Source organism: Mycteria americana, chromosome 1 (assembly GCF_035582795.1).
Source record: "Mycteria americana isolate JAX WOST 10 ecotype Jacksonville Zoo and Gardens chromosome 1, USCA_MyAme_1.0, whole genome shotgun sequence".
NCBI lineage: Eukaryota > Metazoa > Chordata > Aves > Ciconiiformes > Ciconiidae > Mycteria > Mycteria americana.
The window spans coordinates 175,132,710-175,147,420 of NC_134365.1; the positions used below are offsets into that span (position 1 = coordinate 175,132,710).

Here is a 14,711-nt window from a genome sequence, read left to right on the forward strand (position 1 = left end):
TGGTCTACTGCAAATAACTAGTCTACACAATTTTTCATACTGTTGTATACTCACGTAACACAGCCTAAACCTTGGAAGACTGAGCTATCTTACCCTTGTCTTTCTGCCAAATAAAAATAAATGGCTTGATTAACATTTAGGCCTTTAACCAAGAGGATTGGAACATGGAATTGTTTTTCACCTGAAACACAGCTGGCACTATAAGTATTTTTTTTATTATTATTTCTTCACTTTCACAAGCTAGAGATTGAAAATTAAATACCATAGAATTAATGACCAGAAGGTCAGATTTTGCACTCACTTGTGCCAGAATGCATCCAAAAAAGGACTAGTGAAGGCAATGTATTTCCATTAATGATATATTTATATATCACTGAGAGGTGGATCAAGCTCAGTGTATTTAAAATGAGCAGGACACAGTTCTAAGAAAAATACATTCCCCAAAGAATTATCTTCCAAGTGAGGCTGTCAACATTAAGCCACGAGAACTTACATTACAGTCCAAATAAAAGCATCTGGATGAAAATTATTCCAAGGTGATTTCAAGTCCTGTGTAAGTTTAAATCAGTGAAGCTCCGTTAAAGGCTCCAGCCAAATCCATTGCTCAGCCATGCAGAGGACCAGATGTTTTCATGTCAACCACATAAAGGACCAGATGTTTTCATGTCAACCTGGAAAAGGACTTAGGTTAATAAGAGTATAATGAACAGCGTTACTTAGGCTCTAATCATTTCACTGGCATGGGATAAGAGTGTACAGTCAGCAGCTCTCAGTGTGAAATCAGTGGCTATGCAAAACCGTAAATAAAAATAAATCACTGTATTTTACAGAGTTCACCTTCAGAAGATCCTGACAATTGCTATCTTTTGCCATTCTTTCATTCCAAGTGCCTGAATTGCAGCCCATCATGATGACCATTCAGTAACAGTGAACTCAGGGTGCACGTTACATGTCCTGGAGTGCATGAGTGTCTTTCAAGGATTCCTGAGCTGGGGGATTCCTGGGAAAAAAGTGAGAATGTGTGGTGTGGAAGGAGCCAAGCATGGCACCTCCACACAGGGAACAACCCCTGGAGCCAAGTATCTCCCAAACTGCATCTAGGTCTTACGTGGAGAGATTTAGCTAGCTTACACTAAACAGAAGCACATAAAAAGTCTTGGGGCCAAGATCCAGGGGTTGGGGTGGCTTGGGAAGTTACTTTCCTGGCAATGTAAACTTAACTTATGTCATGTTTAAGACTGTGGTAGCTATTTCTTGGAATATACGCACTGCAAAGCATGAAGGTGTGCTCTGAAGCAGGAATCAAAATGGAAAAGTTACAAACGTAAAATAAAATACATAATGACAAAAATAAAAGTGTAGGGAGTTTACGTTATCCAGTGTTCTGTGGTTTTCCCCCCAGCAAAAGGATTAAAGATTCTCATCTCTAGCAGGTAAAGGGTTCACCTGAAAAAAAGTGTCTGACTCATCAGATGCTCTTTGAGGAACAGCCAGAACAAATACAGATGGCTGATAATGCACAGTATATGTCAACTACAGATAACATTCAGTCTGAATACACATTAGAATGCAAGAACACTGAAATATGAAGATAATTTCTTAGTCAGCCTGACTTAATCATCCGCTCCTTCAGAAAACCCACAAAAGATAGTCACTTCCTATAGAAGTTTTTACAGAGAGAAACCTTTTCCTGAGATATACTTTTTGAAGAATAATATGAAATATAAGTGTTCTGAACCAAGACATCACACAGGTATCATGACAATCCTCTGATCAGCATTAATCGTTCAGTTTTAAGGTGATTTTGAGGTAAGCAGAAACTCTGCAACCATTTTGCATGGTGGCAATCTGCCCTGGAATTCTTTTTCTTATGAGCTCTGTATCTTTCCTATATGCCTTACTGCAGCACAGCCCAGCAGGAATCAGGAATGAGTGATTCTTGTATTATCTTTTTGCATGAAATGAGAAGCTTGCTGAAATAAAAATATTTCTGGCTGTTAGATACAATAGTTCTATGTACTGTAAAGGAAAGACTGTGCAAGCAAAGTTCCTCTTTCTGGTGGTCATATAAAGTTACCCAGCTACAGCTTGCTGGCTCTTCCTCGCCATTTCGCATTGCTAAACGGCATTACAAAACAGCGAGAAATACACTGAATACTTCCATAGCGGTTGCTACAGGAATGTTATGTAGTTACGGATGTGAAAAAAGCTGGTCTGTGTGATGATGAGGGAGGGGAACAGCAATTCCCCTAGACAATCTCTCCCTCTCTCAGAACACTACAGAGATTCATATTCCGGAGCCATGATAAACTGTGGGAAAACAATGAATAATTGGCAGTCTCCTACAGTTGCTTCAGAACTCAGAGCTACCATGCAGCTAAGTGACCTCTGCTTCTGCTAGGTCACCAAGAGGTAAATAACAGGAGAAAGGCAGTAAATGAAGCATTATTGTGCAGACTCTGCCTGTACTGTATCAGTTCTGTAGAAAAATAAAGGTTTCCTGTGTTCTCTTCCTCCATGGTCTCAATTGTGCCATTAAGCGCAGCAGTACGCTATGCGTGGTGTGAGTTACTTTGCCCCAGGCTGAGCACTGGGAGGTTCAGGAAGACAAAAAGGTTCCCAGAATGATGTGGTTTACTCAATGAGAGCTTGAGTAAACTGCTTTCTATCTGTGGCCTGGAACATATGGACTGACCGAGGGACAGTCCTGCGCCTGTGCCTTACACTGAGGGGCGGGAAGAGGGGAGCCTGGTCCTGCAGTCTACCCTTCCCTTTCCAAGACATGTGTGCCTCCCCTGTGCTTCTCCCCCACTTTTCTCAGGCCATAATTTGCAACAGCATCTCTCCAACATACAAGTGCATTTGCTACAAATCAGTGATTGCATTTTGATATGAAAACATTATTGGGAGGCGGGAGAAAAAAGGTATATTAGGCTGGACAGAATGCTATAGGTATATCCTGCTTCCAGAAGCTGACCTTGCTTATAAACTAGTTTATATATACATGGCATTGCAGCATGCCTTGTGGTGATACTCTCAAGGAAATTCTTAGCCCTTCTGTAACAAAAAGAAGACTTGAAAACTGTGGAGTTTTGGTTATGCTCTAAACTCAAAATAAAGCAGACATATGAAATGCAGAATTACAATAAATAAACTTTTTTGTTTGCTTTACTTCCACGATTTCTAGTCAGTCTCACAGGTCACAATTTATGGTTTTTAAAAGTTCAATAACCAGCACATTGCATGTAAGTCATTTTGCTCCAGTAAAAAGGTGTTTCACTTGTCAATCAAAATATGCAGCATGATCAGTATCTCTGCTGCCTTGAAACCTTGAAACTCCTAGAAGCCTTTATTGTCAGTAATCCTCATACACATGAGCAGTCCCAGTTAAATAATCAGGATTATTCACTTCAGGTGAGATAGGTATGGCTGGCCCCTTATCTTCCATATTCTGAATCTCACTTTAGATTTTCACCTTGAAAACTCATTTATGCATGGCTTGGCCACATTCACCATTGAACATCTACACTTCTTAATTTAAGTCAATGGTTCTTCCAGGTACTTGGGTCAGAATTGCACATTATATTTACACTTCCTTTGAATCTCAAATCTGCTCCACCCAGTTTTCACAAGCAAAGATTAACCACTTCCATGACTCATTAGTCACTCTTCCTCCAAGGATCCAAACAGCAATTTATCCTTTACTTGTCCATTACAAATGAACTATCATAGCTTAATGGGAAGAAGGCAATACTTGATTTCTCAGACTAAGGAGCAGATTTGAAATAGCCATAGCTTTGGGCTGCAACACTGTTTTGTTTGTAGCTTGCTAATATGCAGCATAAATGCAAATGACAAAACCTCCAAGTAATGGAACATGTTTCTCATAAAAGCCAATACATGCTACACTTCCACGCAGAATGATACTATTGGCTAACAATATAAACTTAAGTATCTCTTTTGTATTCAGTTATCCACTAGATATAGCGGAAACCGTGCCGAAGTTGGTATGGTGGTAATTCAGTGAACAGGAAAGGCAAGACTGATGTGTAAGTGATGGAAACTGTAAGAAGATGCATGTGTGTACAAGAGGAAAGAGGGAGAGAGCTGAAAAAAGAGCCTACAATAGATAGGGTATCTGGAAAATGTGTAGAATATCTGCTGAATATCTAAGTTTGAAAATATTTTTCACAACAAGCTTATCTGATACAAGGAGAATTAAAAATTTATTTCATCACATCTGGCTTTCAACAAAGTATCTGAAACCACATCAGCATTGGCTTGGGTGGCCAGTCTGCTTTGGTGGTCACTTATTTTCCCATCAGAGACATTCAAGCTTATCTCAGATTAAAGTTCCACCATAATTACATTTTATAATCTGCAACAGCAATCCATTCTCATTTAGACTGCTGATATATCACCCTGAACATTCTGACAAGACAGAGAAGGTCTTGGAAAACAGGCCAAAAAATGCTGTGGATGTTTATGTACATCATACCATTCAGCTATTTCATAATGCATCAGCCTGGAGATATTTCTATCTATATTTTCATTGGATATGAGAGATATTTATTTTTGCCTCGAAGAACTGTTTATTAAATAATACTTGTCAACTAAACTTTAAGTTTGCTCAGTTTTCATAAAACAATCTCACAATTAGCTTTTTAAATGTTGAATTAGATTTTCTTGTAAGATGCCAGAAAAAAAACGTAATCTAACAACTGAGGCCTTATTAAGGACAACTATGCTCAAACTAGAGACTTAGGGTTTAAAGTCAGTTTGATTTTAGTTATTAGCAGAGATAGCCACTAGAAAAATACAACTTCTCTGTGTTTCATCTGGAGACATCTGATCACGTGAATAGCCATTACTCAAACAAGACTTTCAGGGGGAAGAGCTGGGCACGCCATCCAGCCAGGAATGATCTGACTAGTACCAATGTCAGAAATATATCCTTGTGTCTGCCAGCATACAGACACAGAGGGAGCTGAGTGACCCAAGTGAATACAGCTGAGCATGTAGTCGCACCACTTTCTCCTTCTTGCTTTGATTGCAGTTCTTACGCAGCAGGTATTGTTCGTGCTTACACACTTCCTGGGTATGTATGGCTCCCATACACCACAAGTTCAGTTTGGCCCCTTGCAAAATGACTTTGTCCTCATTTCCAGTTCCCGCTACTTTGAGAAAAATGTAAATCTAATACATTCCCAGATGGAAGATTCACTTCATCCAGCTGCCAGGAGAATAGCTCTCCACATGTGGACAGAGTCCTTGGGACCTGTTTCCTATGGGACCATGCAAGTGTCACACAAAAGCCATACTTCAGAGTATGAAACTCTCAATACATAAATATATGATTCTCAATTAGCAGTGACACCATCACAAGGAAAACACTCTAAATGCAGTGAAGAAAAACCTTAATGGGGGAATTCCGACAACATTTGTTGATGCACGCACACTGAAGCTAGCCATGAGAAACTCATTGCCTGTCAAAACGTACAAGCACTTCATTTTCTAAATAATTGGTGCTTGGTGAAATATTTGTGCACACTTATCATGTCAGAGATGCCAAGGCCAATTGAACGTCTAAGGCATTCCTCAACTGAGATGACAAAGGCCCTCCACGGCGCAATTCACGCTCCTGTGGCTCAATGAAACCTTTCATGTCACATGTCAGACAGACATACTCGAACGTATCTGCTCTGCGTGACATTGGTGGAATTCCTTCTTGAGAGCAATGGACTTTCATTTAGGCTGGATCCGTTAAAGTTATGTGAGCAGGAAGGATATGAAGCCCATGCTGAGTGTAGTTTACCATGTGATACACACATGGTCTTTGCTTAAAAAAGCGTTCAAATATTTCTTGTACCTGTGGGTTGCTATTCCACTTCATTGCCATTTTAGCCTCCAAGGGACACTTCTGCTGTCTTAACGTCCATCCGTAATTAGCAGGGGAAGACAATTTAATCAGTACTATAATACCATGAATATATGACTAAACTGGATTTACAATTTTATTTCATATCACCAGGAATTCTATTATAGGCAAGAACAAACACCCTCTCCCTTTATCTCCAGCCCATCACTAAAGAAGAGAGTACTCCCTCTGGTATGCTCTAATAGCCCATGCCATGTCAGATATGCAAAGCAATCATAAATCCACTTTAGCTTGTTAGTTTACTGCTGTTTTCTATCACCAGACAAGCACAAAGCAACTGGAATGTGTCAGTGAATCTGGCCCTAAATCACACTTCTTTTTTTCTTTTTCAAGTGGTATTTTTAAGCTGTGCCAAGTAATAACATTCCAAGACACCCAGGCAAGAGAGTTACACCACATTCACTGACTTTCTAGCATGTAGATGGCCAGATTCTCTGTGAAGTCCTGGCTGCTTGGCACAGCTTGGGCAAAGCAGCATAAGCCCAGCTCAGCTGACTAGTTAAACAGAGTTTACTAGAGTAGCATGTACAAGTATGCTATCCTGAAAGAAGTGCACCAGAATTCAATAATTCAATTTCTTTTTTGTTTTATAAATATATTTTAGGGAATTAATTAGAACATAATTGTAGTGGAGGAAAAGTTTCTCAAAAATTTTCTAGGAGGAATAAGTTTCTTCTCCTTCTTACTTTCCTTTTATTTTGAACTATGCTACATCTACATTTTACTGTTGTTTTATCAAGAGAAAAACCAGAAGTACATAAGCGACAGTCAGAAAGATAAAGCTACACTATTAATCCAAAGCTAAAACTCAGATCTGCAGCAGGGTAAAAAAATGCGCATAGAAGATGCAAAGACAGTGGCTGGTGAACCTAGAGAGACAAAATGTCTTTCTTTAGCAAGACATGGAAGCACATAAAAGTGTCTTTAACACCACATTCCTGAGTGACTATGCCCGGTTCCATAGTCAGACTAAATGAAATGGCAATCGCTCATCCATTACATTTGACAAGGATGCTACTGTTATTAAATAAATCTTGTTTCTTTCATGTGTCATTCTATTCCAAAGAAAATCTATTCCAATGAGAATACACCAATGATTCATGAGACATCATGATGATATGAGTGCTCCTGTAACCAGGGAATGACTTATAAACATGTGGCTTTTAAAACTATGGGACTTATATTGCTTTGCTTAATGTGATAGGAAAGAGCAACAATCTAATTCTGTTTTTCTCAAACCATGGATAACAGTTTTAGTTGCTTTAAATAAATAAGTGGATCAAATTAACTACACACATAAAGAAGAAAATTCTCAGGAAAACCAATACAAATACAATATGCTAACCTATAGTCAGCAGCAACTCAAGTAATCTAGGGCAGGAGAGAGAATATTTATACTGGGAGCCAGTTACCACATTTGTCACTTAACTCTCCAGCCCAGCAGGGCTTCAAATACAGACAGCAATTAAAGCTAGTTAGGCAACCAAAGGTTACGTAGAGAAAAATGAGGCCATAAAGGGGCCCCGCTTGTCAAAAATTTTGAGAATTACAGATTTCTTTTGTGTATACTCTTCTGCTCTTCTTCCACAGGAGATGTATTTCATAGGTATTTCACAGTGCTAACTTAGCAGTATATGCTTTCTTAGGGCAGTCTGAAAGAGATATAGTAAATTAGTGATGTAGAGGTTGGTATAATTTAATGGCCTGATTTCACAAAGGTCCAAGGATGTGGTCATCTTTTTCCCTATAAGCCTGTATTTTTGCCTGATTTTTACAATGCTAATTAAGTGCTATCAAGTATTTCAGCTTGTAAGAAAACCTTTGGTGCTATGGCTGTGGCTATCCGTCTTTGATACAAGCATCTAAAAAGCAGCATGGGAATGTGCTTCACTTTCAGAATACCCTATGTTCACATGGCTACCATGTGGGTCAAGAGTCCACCTATGCGTGCCCTTGCCCTGAGCATGCTACCATGCAGTGAATGCTTATGCCCAGAGGCTATATCTATACTAGATCATAAAATAGCTAGGAATGATGCTCAGGTCAAGTGGCACAGCAGTTTCCTTTGTGTGTGCTCTTCTGAAGGCTTATTGTAGAAGAAGGTGTAATCTGTGATGTGTAAAATCCAGCCACTGGATGTGTCTGTTTGTAAGTTTGAAAATAAAACACCTACTGAGAAAAGGGGGAAGGAAGTCCTAGAAATCAGACGTGACCCAGTATCTCAGTTTGCAATTAGATCAATAGTTATTCAAATTCTCAGAGAACTTTCTGAAATATGTACCTTACCATATTTCACCTGTAACCATGATGTTGGTATTTGGGAAGTAGCCATAGGGTAACAGGATCACGGGATAAATCAGGTGGGAAGGGGCCTTGGCAGGTCTCCAGTCCAAGCTTCTGCTCAACGCAGCGGTAGCTCCGAGGTCAGATCAGATTGCTTAGGGCTGCGTACAGTGGGGTTTGAAAACCTGACACCGATAGCACAACCTCTCTGGGCAACCTGCTCCACTGCTGTGACTGTCCTCAAGGTATTGTTTTGTTTTGTTTTGTTTTTTCCTTTGTACCACTTGGTAACTTTTCTGTTCCAATATGCAACTGTTGTCTCTTGTTCTCCTGCCATGCGCCTCCTTAAAGAGCCTGGCTTTGTCTCCTGATGACTGCCCTGTACCAGGGGGCTTCTGTTACATCCCCCCAAAGCCATCTCCTCTCCAGGCTGAACAAGCCCACAACCTTCGGCCTTTTCTCAAAGGGCAAGTGTGCCAGCCCCGCTGAGCATCCTAGTGGCCATCCACTGGACCGTTCTCAAGATCTGCACAATTGCATCTTCTGCACATGTGGCTGAGAACAGAATTTGGGTGGGAACACTCCTTTTTAAAGTTAATTCAGTATGTATTTGAAATATAGTTCTATGATCCAGTATCTACAAGAGCTCTCACTTAAACCTAACATCATGCTGCAGAGCTTTCAGATGTTTCTCCTTAGACTTCCACATCACACATGAGCATGTCTCATATGGGACTCCATATTGTATTCCCTCAGTCCTTTGGGACTTTCACCTCTCTCCTCCTCTGTCCCTCTTTGTCTTTCTCATTCCTTCCTTCTCTCCACATCCCATCTTCCTTTATATGGAAAAAAAATTCCAAATACCTTTTTTTAATACTTTTGGTGAGAGCACTTTCAAACTTACAAGGCTCTAAAGTTGCAGGACACCCAAAAGGAAAAGCCACTTAGGTCCAACTTTGTTTTCTCTGGTAGGTCTAGGTTTGTTGGGAAGAATAATAATAGTAATAATGGCTGTAGTGCATCTTGAAGCAAGACCTGGCAATCTGTGAGACAACTTGGAATTAAAAATACAAAACAGAACAAGACAAAACCAGACAATCACAATAGTTTCTGACAGGTACAAAATATTTCTTTTCTGTGACTATTTTCAAATTGTTATCCCTGCAGTTAGTTAACATTTAAAAAGAATAATTTCTTTAAGCTGACAGGCTAAAACAATTTTTAACATATCTTAAGTTCATTATTAGAATTCAGAAGATTTCAAAGACCTGTTAAAAACAGAAATATTATATTTCTTATGAAAGTACTGTTTAAAAATACTCAGTGTTATTACAAAGTATAAACTATTTGGCAGCTGGTTGCCCTCTGCTTTGGATAGGGAGTTCTAAGTCAGCTTTAGGCAGGGAAAATACATTCTGGAATTGGCATGCCAATTTTTTATTTTGGTCCTTATTAAAATGAGCTGTAAGCTAGTCAAAAAAGCAGAGAATAAATCAAGGCACTTATTGTGCCATTAAATCTCTGTGCATTCAGAATACTGCTCCTCAGAGACGAAATCTTTCCTTCTGCTATCTGGACTCCTACAAGAAAAAGTGATATATAAAAAAATATTTCTACTATGTGCAGCCAAATCTTTAGGTCACAAAGGAAAAGCATTCCTACAAGCATGATGGTCCAGCTCAATGGTCAGAAACAGTGTCAGGAGAAAAGGCAGAATTTCTCATGCCTGTTCCCAGCTTACTCAGTGCCTGGATAAAATTAAACACAGCAAAAGTCCTGGTAGCTGGTGCCAAACCCATTGAGTTGTTGTGTAAAAAGCATCGTCATAAAGCCATGGGCTGTCCTTTTAAAGAAAGCAGCAGCAAAACCTGTCAACATGTATTATACAGGCCCAGAATACGTTAGTTGTATCAGGCCTATCACGGAAGATATGCAAAGGAATATTTACTTTCCAGATTGCAACTCAGTTGGGCTCAGATGCTCAGCTCTGTTAAAAACAGAGTAACTTGGGTGTAGTTGGAAACATGGAAGTCACAGAGCAAATTTTCTAAGGCATTTGAGTATTTCAAGTTATGTGATACCTGAGTGTAGTCTTATTTGTATGCATATCATTTCAGCTTCAACCCTCTATTACCTATGTAATTCCTGAGATGTAATCTAGCTCTTACTGTAACCACACCAGGATTTTTCCTCTTTTTCCTTGTTTCGTTTCTCTTTATGGCAGATAGATACCTACAAAATGAGGATACAAATCGTCACACAGCACTAGGAAAACAGGTCCTATCTGACCCAGCCTCCCAAAGTCAGGAGTTCTTTTCAAAGTAGTAATTTCAAAGGAGCAAGATAACTGCAGATGAACTGACCTTGTTTAAATATCTTGGACAATACAGAATCACTCATGCTGCATGCAAAAACCCATGCCAAAAGTGGTTCTATCTTAGGTTTGCGAAATCTTTTCTTATGAAATCTTAATCTAATGCAGCACATTTCTGCAAAGGATTTTGGTTTCAACTACAGTTTTCTAATAAAAATCACTTTTCTGAGAAAAGCCTAACTGCTTCTACCCACGAGCAGGACGTGAGTCTCTTTAGTGTTAAATTATGACATACCAGTTGGCTATACCTTCTTGGGAAACACAGCAGACAGAAAAGCAATTCAAAATAGGTTGCATCAAGCCCCAAATTTGTCTGTTTTGTACTGTTTTATGAGGGGTCAATAGCCAGTAAACTGCTCATTCAGTGAAATAACAAAAGCAATGTGCATAACAGGCTAAAGCAGAAAAAACTTATGCAGCTTGCCTCAGGATTGTCCTGGCAAATTCTTATCAATTCTTCTTTAAAGCCTTGAAAGAAAGTTGGATAAAAACATCATTGTTTTGTTCTACAGTCATGACACGGTCTTGACTCTCATTAGACAATTAATCCTTTACAGAAATCTAGTCCTCTCAGTGGTCCTTTGGAAGTGAGACTAGCATGGGCAGAAAAAAGAGAGCATTATACTTTAGCATCTTAAAAGGAATGATATTAACAGAAACAAATCAAAACAACTCAAATTTAGAATGATTTATTATTATATAGTCTGTCCTGAAACAAATTACAGCTTGTCACAAAAATTGCTCCAAATGCTTCTGTGGTCTGGTTTTAGATTATTGCTATCTTTTGGGGCTTGCTTATTCAAAACAGTAAGCGTTATATAATTAAAAAACTATGGTACTCAGTACTTTACACTGATGACAGACATTTCTGGATCAGATTATGAGCTGTTCATTTGTTCTTTTGCTTGTCTCGTTGTTCTTTGGCTAAGACAGCATCACTTGTTTATATGCCTTGAAATGAGCTCGTCAGTATAATGTAACTAAGGACTTAGCCCTGCACAATGTCTTTAGTCAAGGGCAGTTCAGACAGAAATCCACTGGAGTAGTTTAACTGTTTTGCTGGGTCAGGAAAAGAGTGATCAGCCTATTGGCAGATGAAGTCCACTTGTGTGGTACTTTGATGACAGAAAAATCTTATATGAAACCTCTGAAGTTATCATGAACATTACACGTTTGGAACAAGCAAGCATCCAGGATGTGTTATAGGAAGATAAAGGCAGTACTTTCTCTCCTGTGTTGGAGAGAGAGAAGAAGAAATAGTAAAGGGTAATCATGGGGAAAGAAAAATTGTCTGAGATCCCAAAGAACCCAAGTCACATTTAAGGATAAAGAACAGAGCACATGGCATCACCAGCACTTTATTAAGCACATGTTCTAACATGCCCTTCTTGCCTCAGAAATTATCAATATCTAATTATTATGGGCTCATAATTCTTTTGCTGCTTTCTGCATTTCAGCCACAGGCAAAAAAAAAAAAAGCTTAGTACAAAAAGAAGGCACAATTGAATCAAATCTTTTTATTGGTTCAGAAGTGGAAACAGAAAGAAACATGCTGACATATAGCTTTGTATAATAAATGAACTTATAAAATTGTTTACTTAAAAGACCATCAGTAATACGGAGGATAATCAAGTCCCCTAGACTTATTTAGGCAGGTATTGTTCATTTTTAGCACAATTTTAACAGTAACAGGTAAGGGAATGCTGGCATTATTGCTGGTGGTAGCAAAGGTTTCCATGAATGTTTTAGGTAAAAAGCAGCATGATCTCAGGGGGTCACAGAAAAGCTCTATCAAATCTTCCAAACTTGCCACTTGTCACTGTATGACTTTTCCTCTGACAGTAAATTGATTACTGCTCCACAGACCCTGCACCATGTGTTGAAAAGGACCTATTAAGGTCTTACCTCCGCAGTGATGGCATAAATGTATTTCACCAGGATTAGTATAATTTTCACCTAGTCCAGTCTTTCCACACATCTGCACTACTAAGAGATTAATTCTGATTTTAGCTCAGACAGTAATTTCATACTGCTGAATTGCCTAGAATAGCCTTTCATTTTCTACCTTCTCTGTAGGGTAGAAGTCTTTTATTGAAGCCTTATTCTCAGGGCACAGGAAAACTGCACAACCATATATGATGAGACTGCATTATGTCATTTAGGCTTCTCCTTAACTGCCTCCAAACGTTGCAAGCATGAAATCCAGGCTATTCTCTGCACCTCCACCTGTTCCATCTGAACATCAGGAAACACTTTTTTACTGTGAGGGTGATTGAGCACTGGAACAGGTTGCTCAGGGAGGTCGTGGAGTCTCCATCCTTGGAGATAATCAAAAGCTGTCTGAGCATGGTCCTGGACAACTGGTTGTAGGTGGCCCTGCTTAGCAGGAGGGTGGAGCAGATAACCTCCAGAGGTCCCTTCCAACTTCAGCTTTTCTGTCATTCTGCAATCGTGTGATCTCCAACACCAAAAAAATGAAGCCTTATGAGGTAAGACTTTCAAAGGAAGGATGATAAGGAACTGGGTAAGTATAAAAAAAAAGCTGGGACAGAACAGGGAATTAGCGTAAATTCAAATATTTAGCATGAAAAGATATCTCAAGCTACATTTTATTGTAGCTCTTCAGCTTATCCTATTCACCATACATTTTGCTACAGGAGCCTGCTAAAATTCAGTCATTTGCATTTGCTATTTCTGATAATTGAGAGTGAGGGAAGGCACAGCAGAACACAGACCACTTGGACTTCTGCATGACAATCCAGAACAAAACTCACATAAAACATGAAATACCTCCCACATTTATGTTACACTTCTACCTTTGTGATTTGGTCCCTATTAAACAGCCTGGAAACCTTACCAAAGCCACTAAGAGCATCCACACAAATAGATCTAAAAAGTGGTCACTCCACGTCTCTGTAGCAGTGAGATTTACCTATTGATGTCAGATGCAGCATCTGTTTCAGATACCCTCTTCTCCTTAATAACTTCATTCTCTGGTAAAGCCAAATTCTTCTTCCTTCTGGGCTGATTAGTGCTTCAGGTGAAAAAGAAAAGTCCAAAGAATTCTTCACCCTTTAGCATATAATTCTTCTTTTTGGTCCACAGCTCTCAAGAAGCTCTTTTATTAAGGTGTTTCTTTGACTGCCTTTCGCACAGGATCTTCTGTATTCAGTGCTGGATACCTGTGGGGATGACTGAAGTCTCTATCTGTGTAATCTAAAACACCTTAGACACTTTTTTTTCAACTTCCCAGTTATTTCTTAAGTACTCATCTTCTGATACCACTCAAAGAAATCTTCCAAGCCTTCATTCACACATCAGTTCAGGGGTCAGCCGTACTTCATAATACTGGCGTGAGTTCATCTCACTGGAGTTCACAGGAGTCCTTTGAGATGGAACCAGAAGATTTCCTTTATTTTCAGCAGTATTGTAAGGGAAATATCTTGCTTGATCTGCAAAACACCTTAAAAGCAAAACTCTGTTCTGTTACTTTCCCAAATAACAGTTTAGTTGATTAGCAGCTGAATCACACAATTTGCTATGAATTCACTTAATGTTACTTTGATTGGATATTTAAAACCACGTTACAAAGATTTGTGATGTTTCTGTCAGGTTGCATTCACTTCAGACTTGGGAACTAGCTAAGTCCTTAATGAAGTGTTTTCATACAGAAAATCATGGGCAAACTTTGGAAAGCTTGGATAAACCAACAGATGTCCAAATGATTATTTAAAGGTCATTTGAACTTAATCAAGTTGTGTTTTGTGACAACCTCATGGCATGAGTTTCTCTCAAACACTTCCTAGCTTTGACTGTGCCAAAAATACATGAAAGTAGTAGTTTCTTAAAATATACTGACAGACATGTGTCTAATTCAGCAGCAAATAATGCCCTGTAACCATTTAAAAACAAAGTTAAACAGATTTGATTCGTTTGATTTTGGAAGGGTTTTAGTTCAATTCAGTTGGTTTTCTGAATGATGGGTCTAACTGTGTTTCTTATAATCTCACTTCTTTTTTACAAAGTAAATTATTTTGTAAAAGTATCAGGAATTATAATGAGCAATTGGCAATCAGTTATGCTGAAGTAAGACATTATAACATGTTTACAAAAGAT

General features: G+C 38.9%; 1 long non-coding RNA gene across 1 annotated transcript; it reads right to left on the minus strand.

Annotated features, from left to right (window-relative positions):
• Positions 1-383: 383 nt before the first annotated feature.
• LOC142404971 (uncharacterized) lies at positions 384-14,300 on the minus strand. Its single transcript, XR_012774017.1, has 3 exons — positions 13,528-14,300; positions 1,372-1,446; positions 384-671 (listed from the first exon to the last, which is right to left on the minus strand). It is a non-coding gene; the product is annotated as an uncharacterized LOC142404971 (long non-coding RNA).
• Between the last annotated feature and the right edge of the window lie 411 nt (positions 14,301-14,711).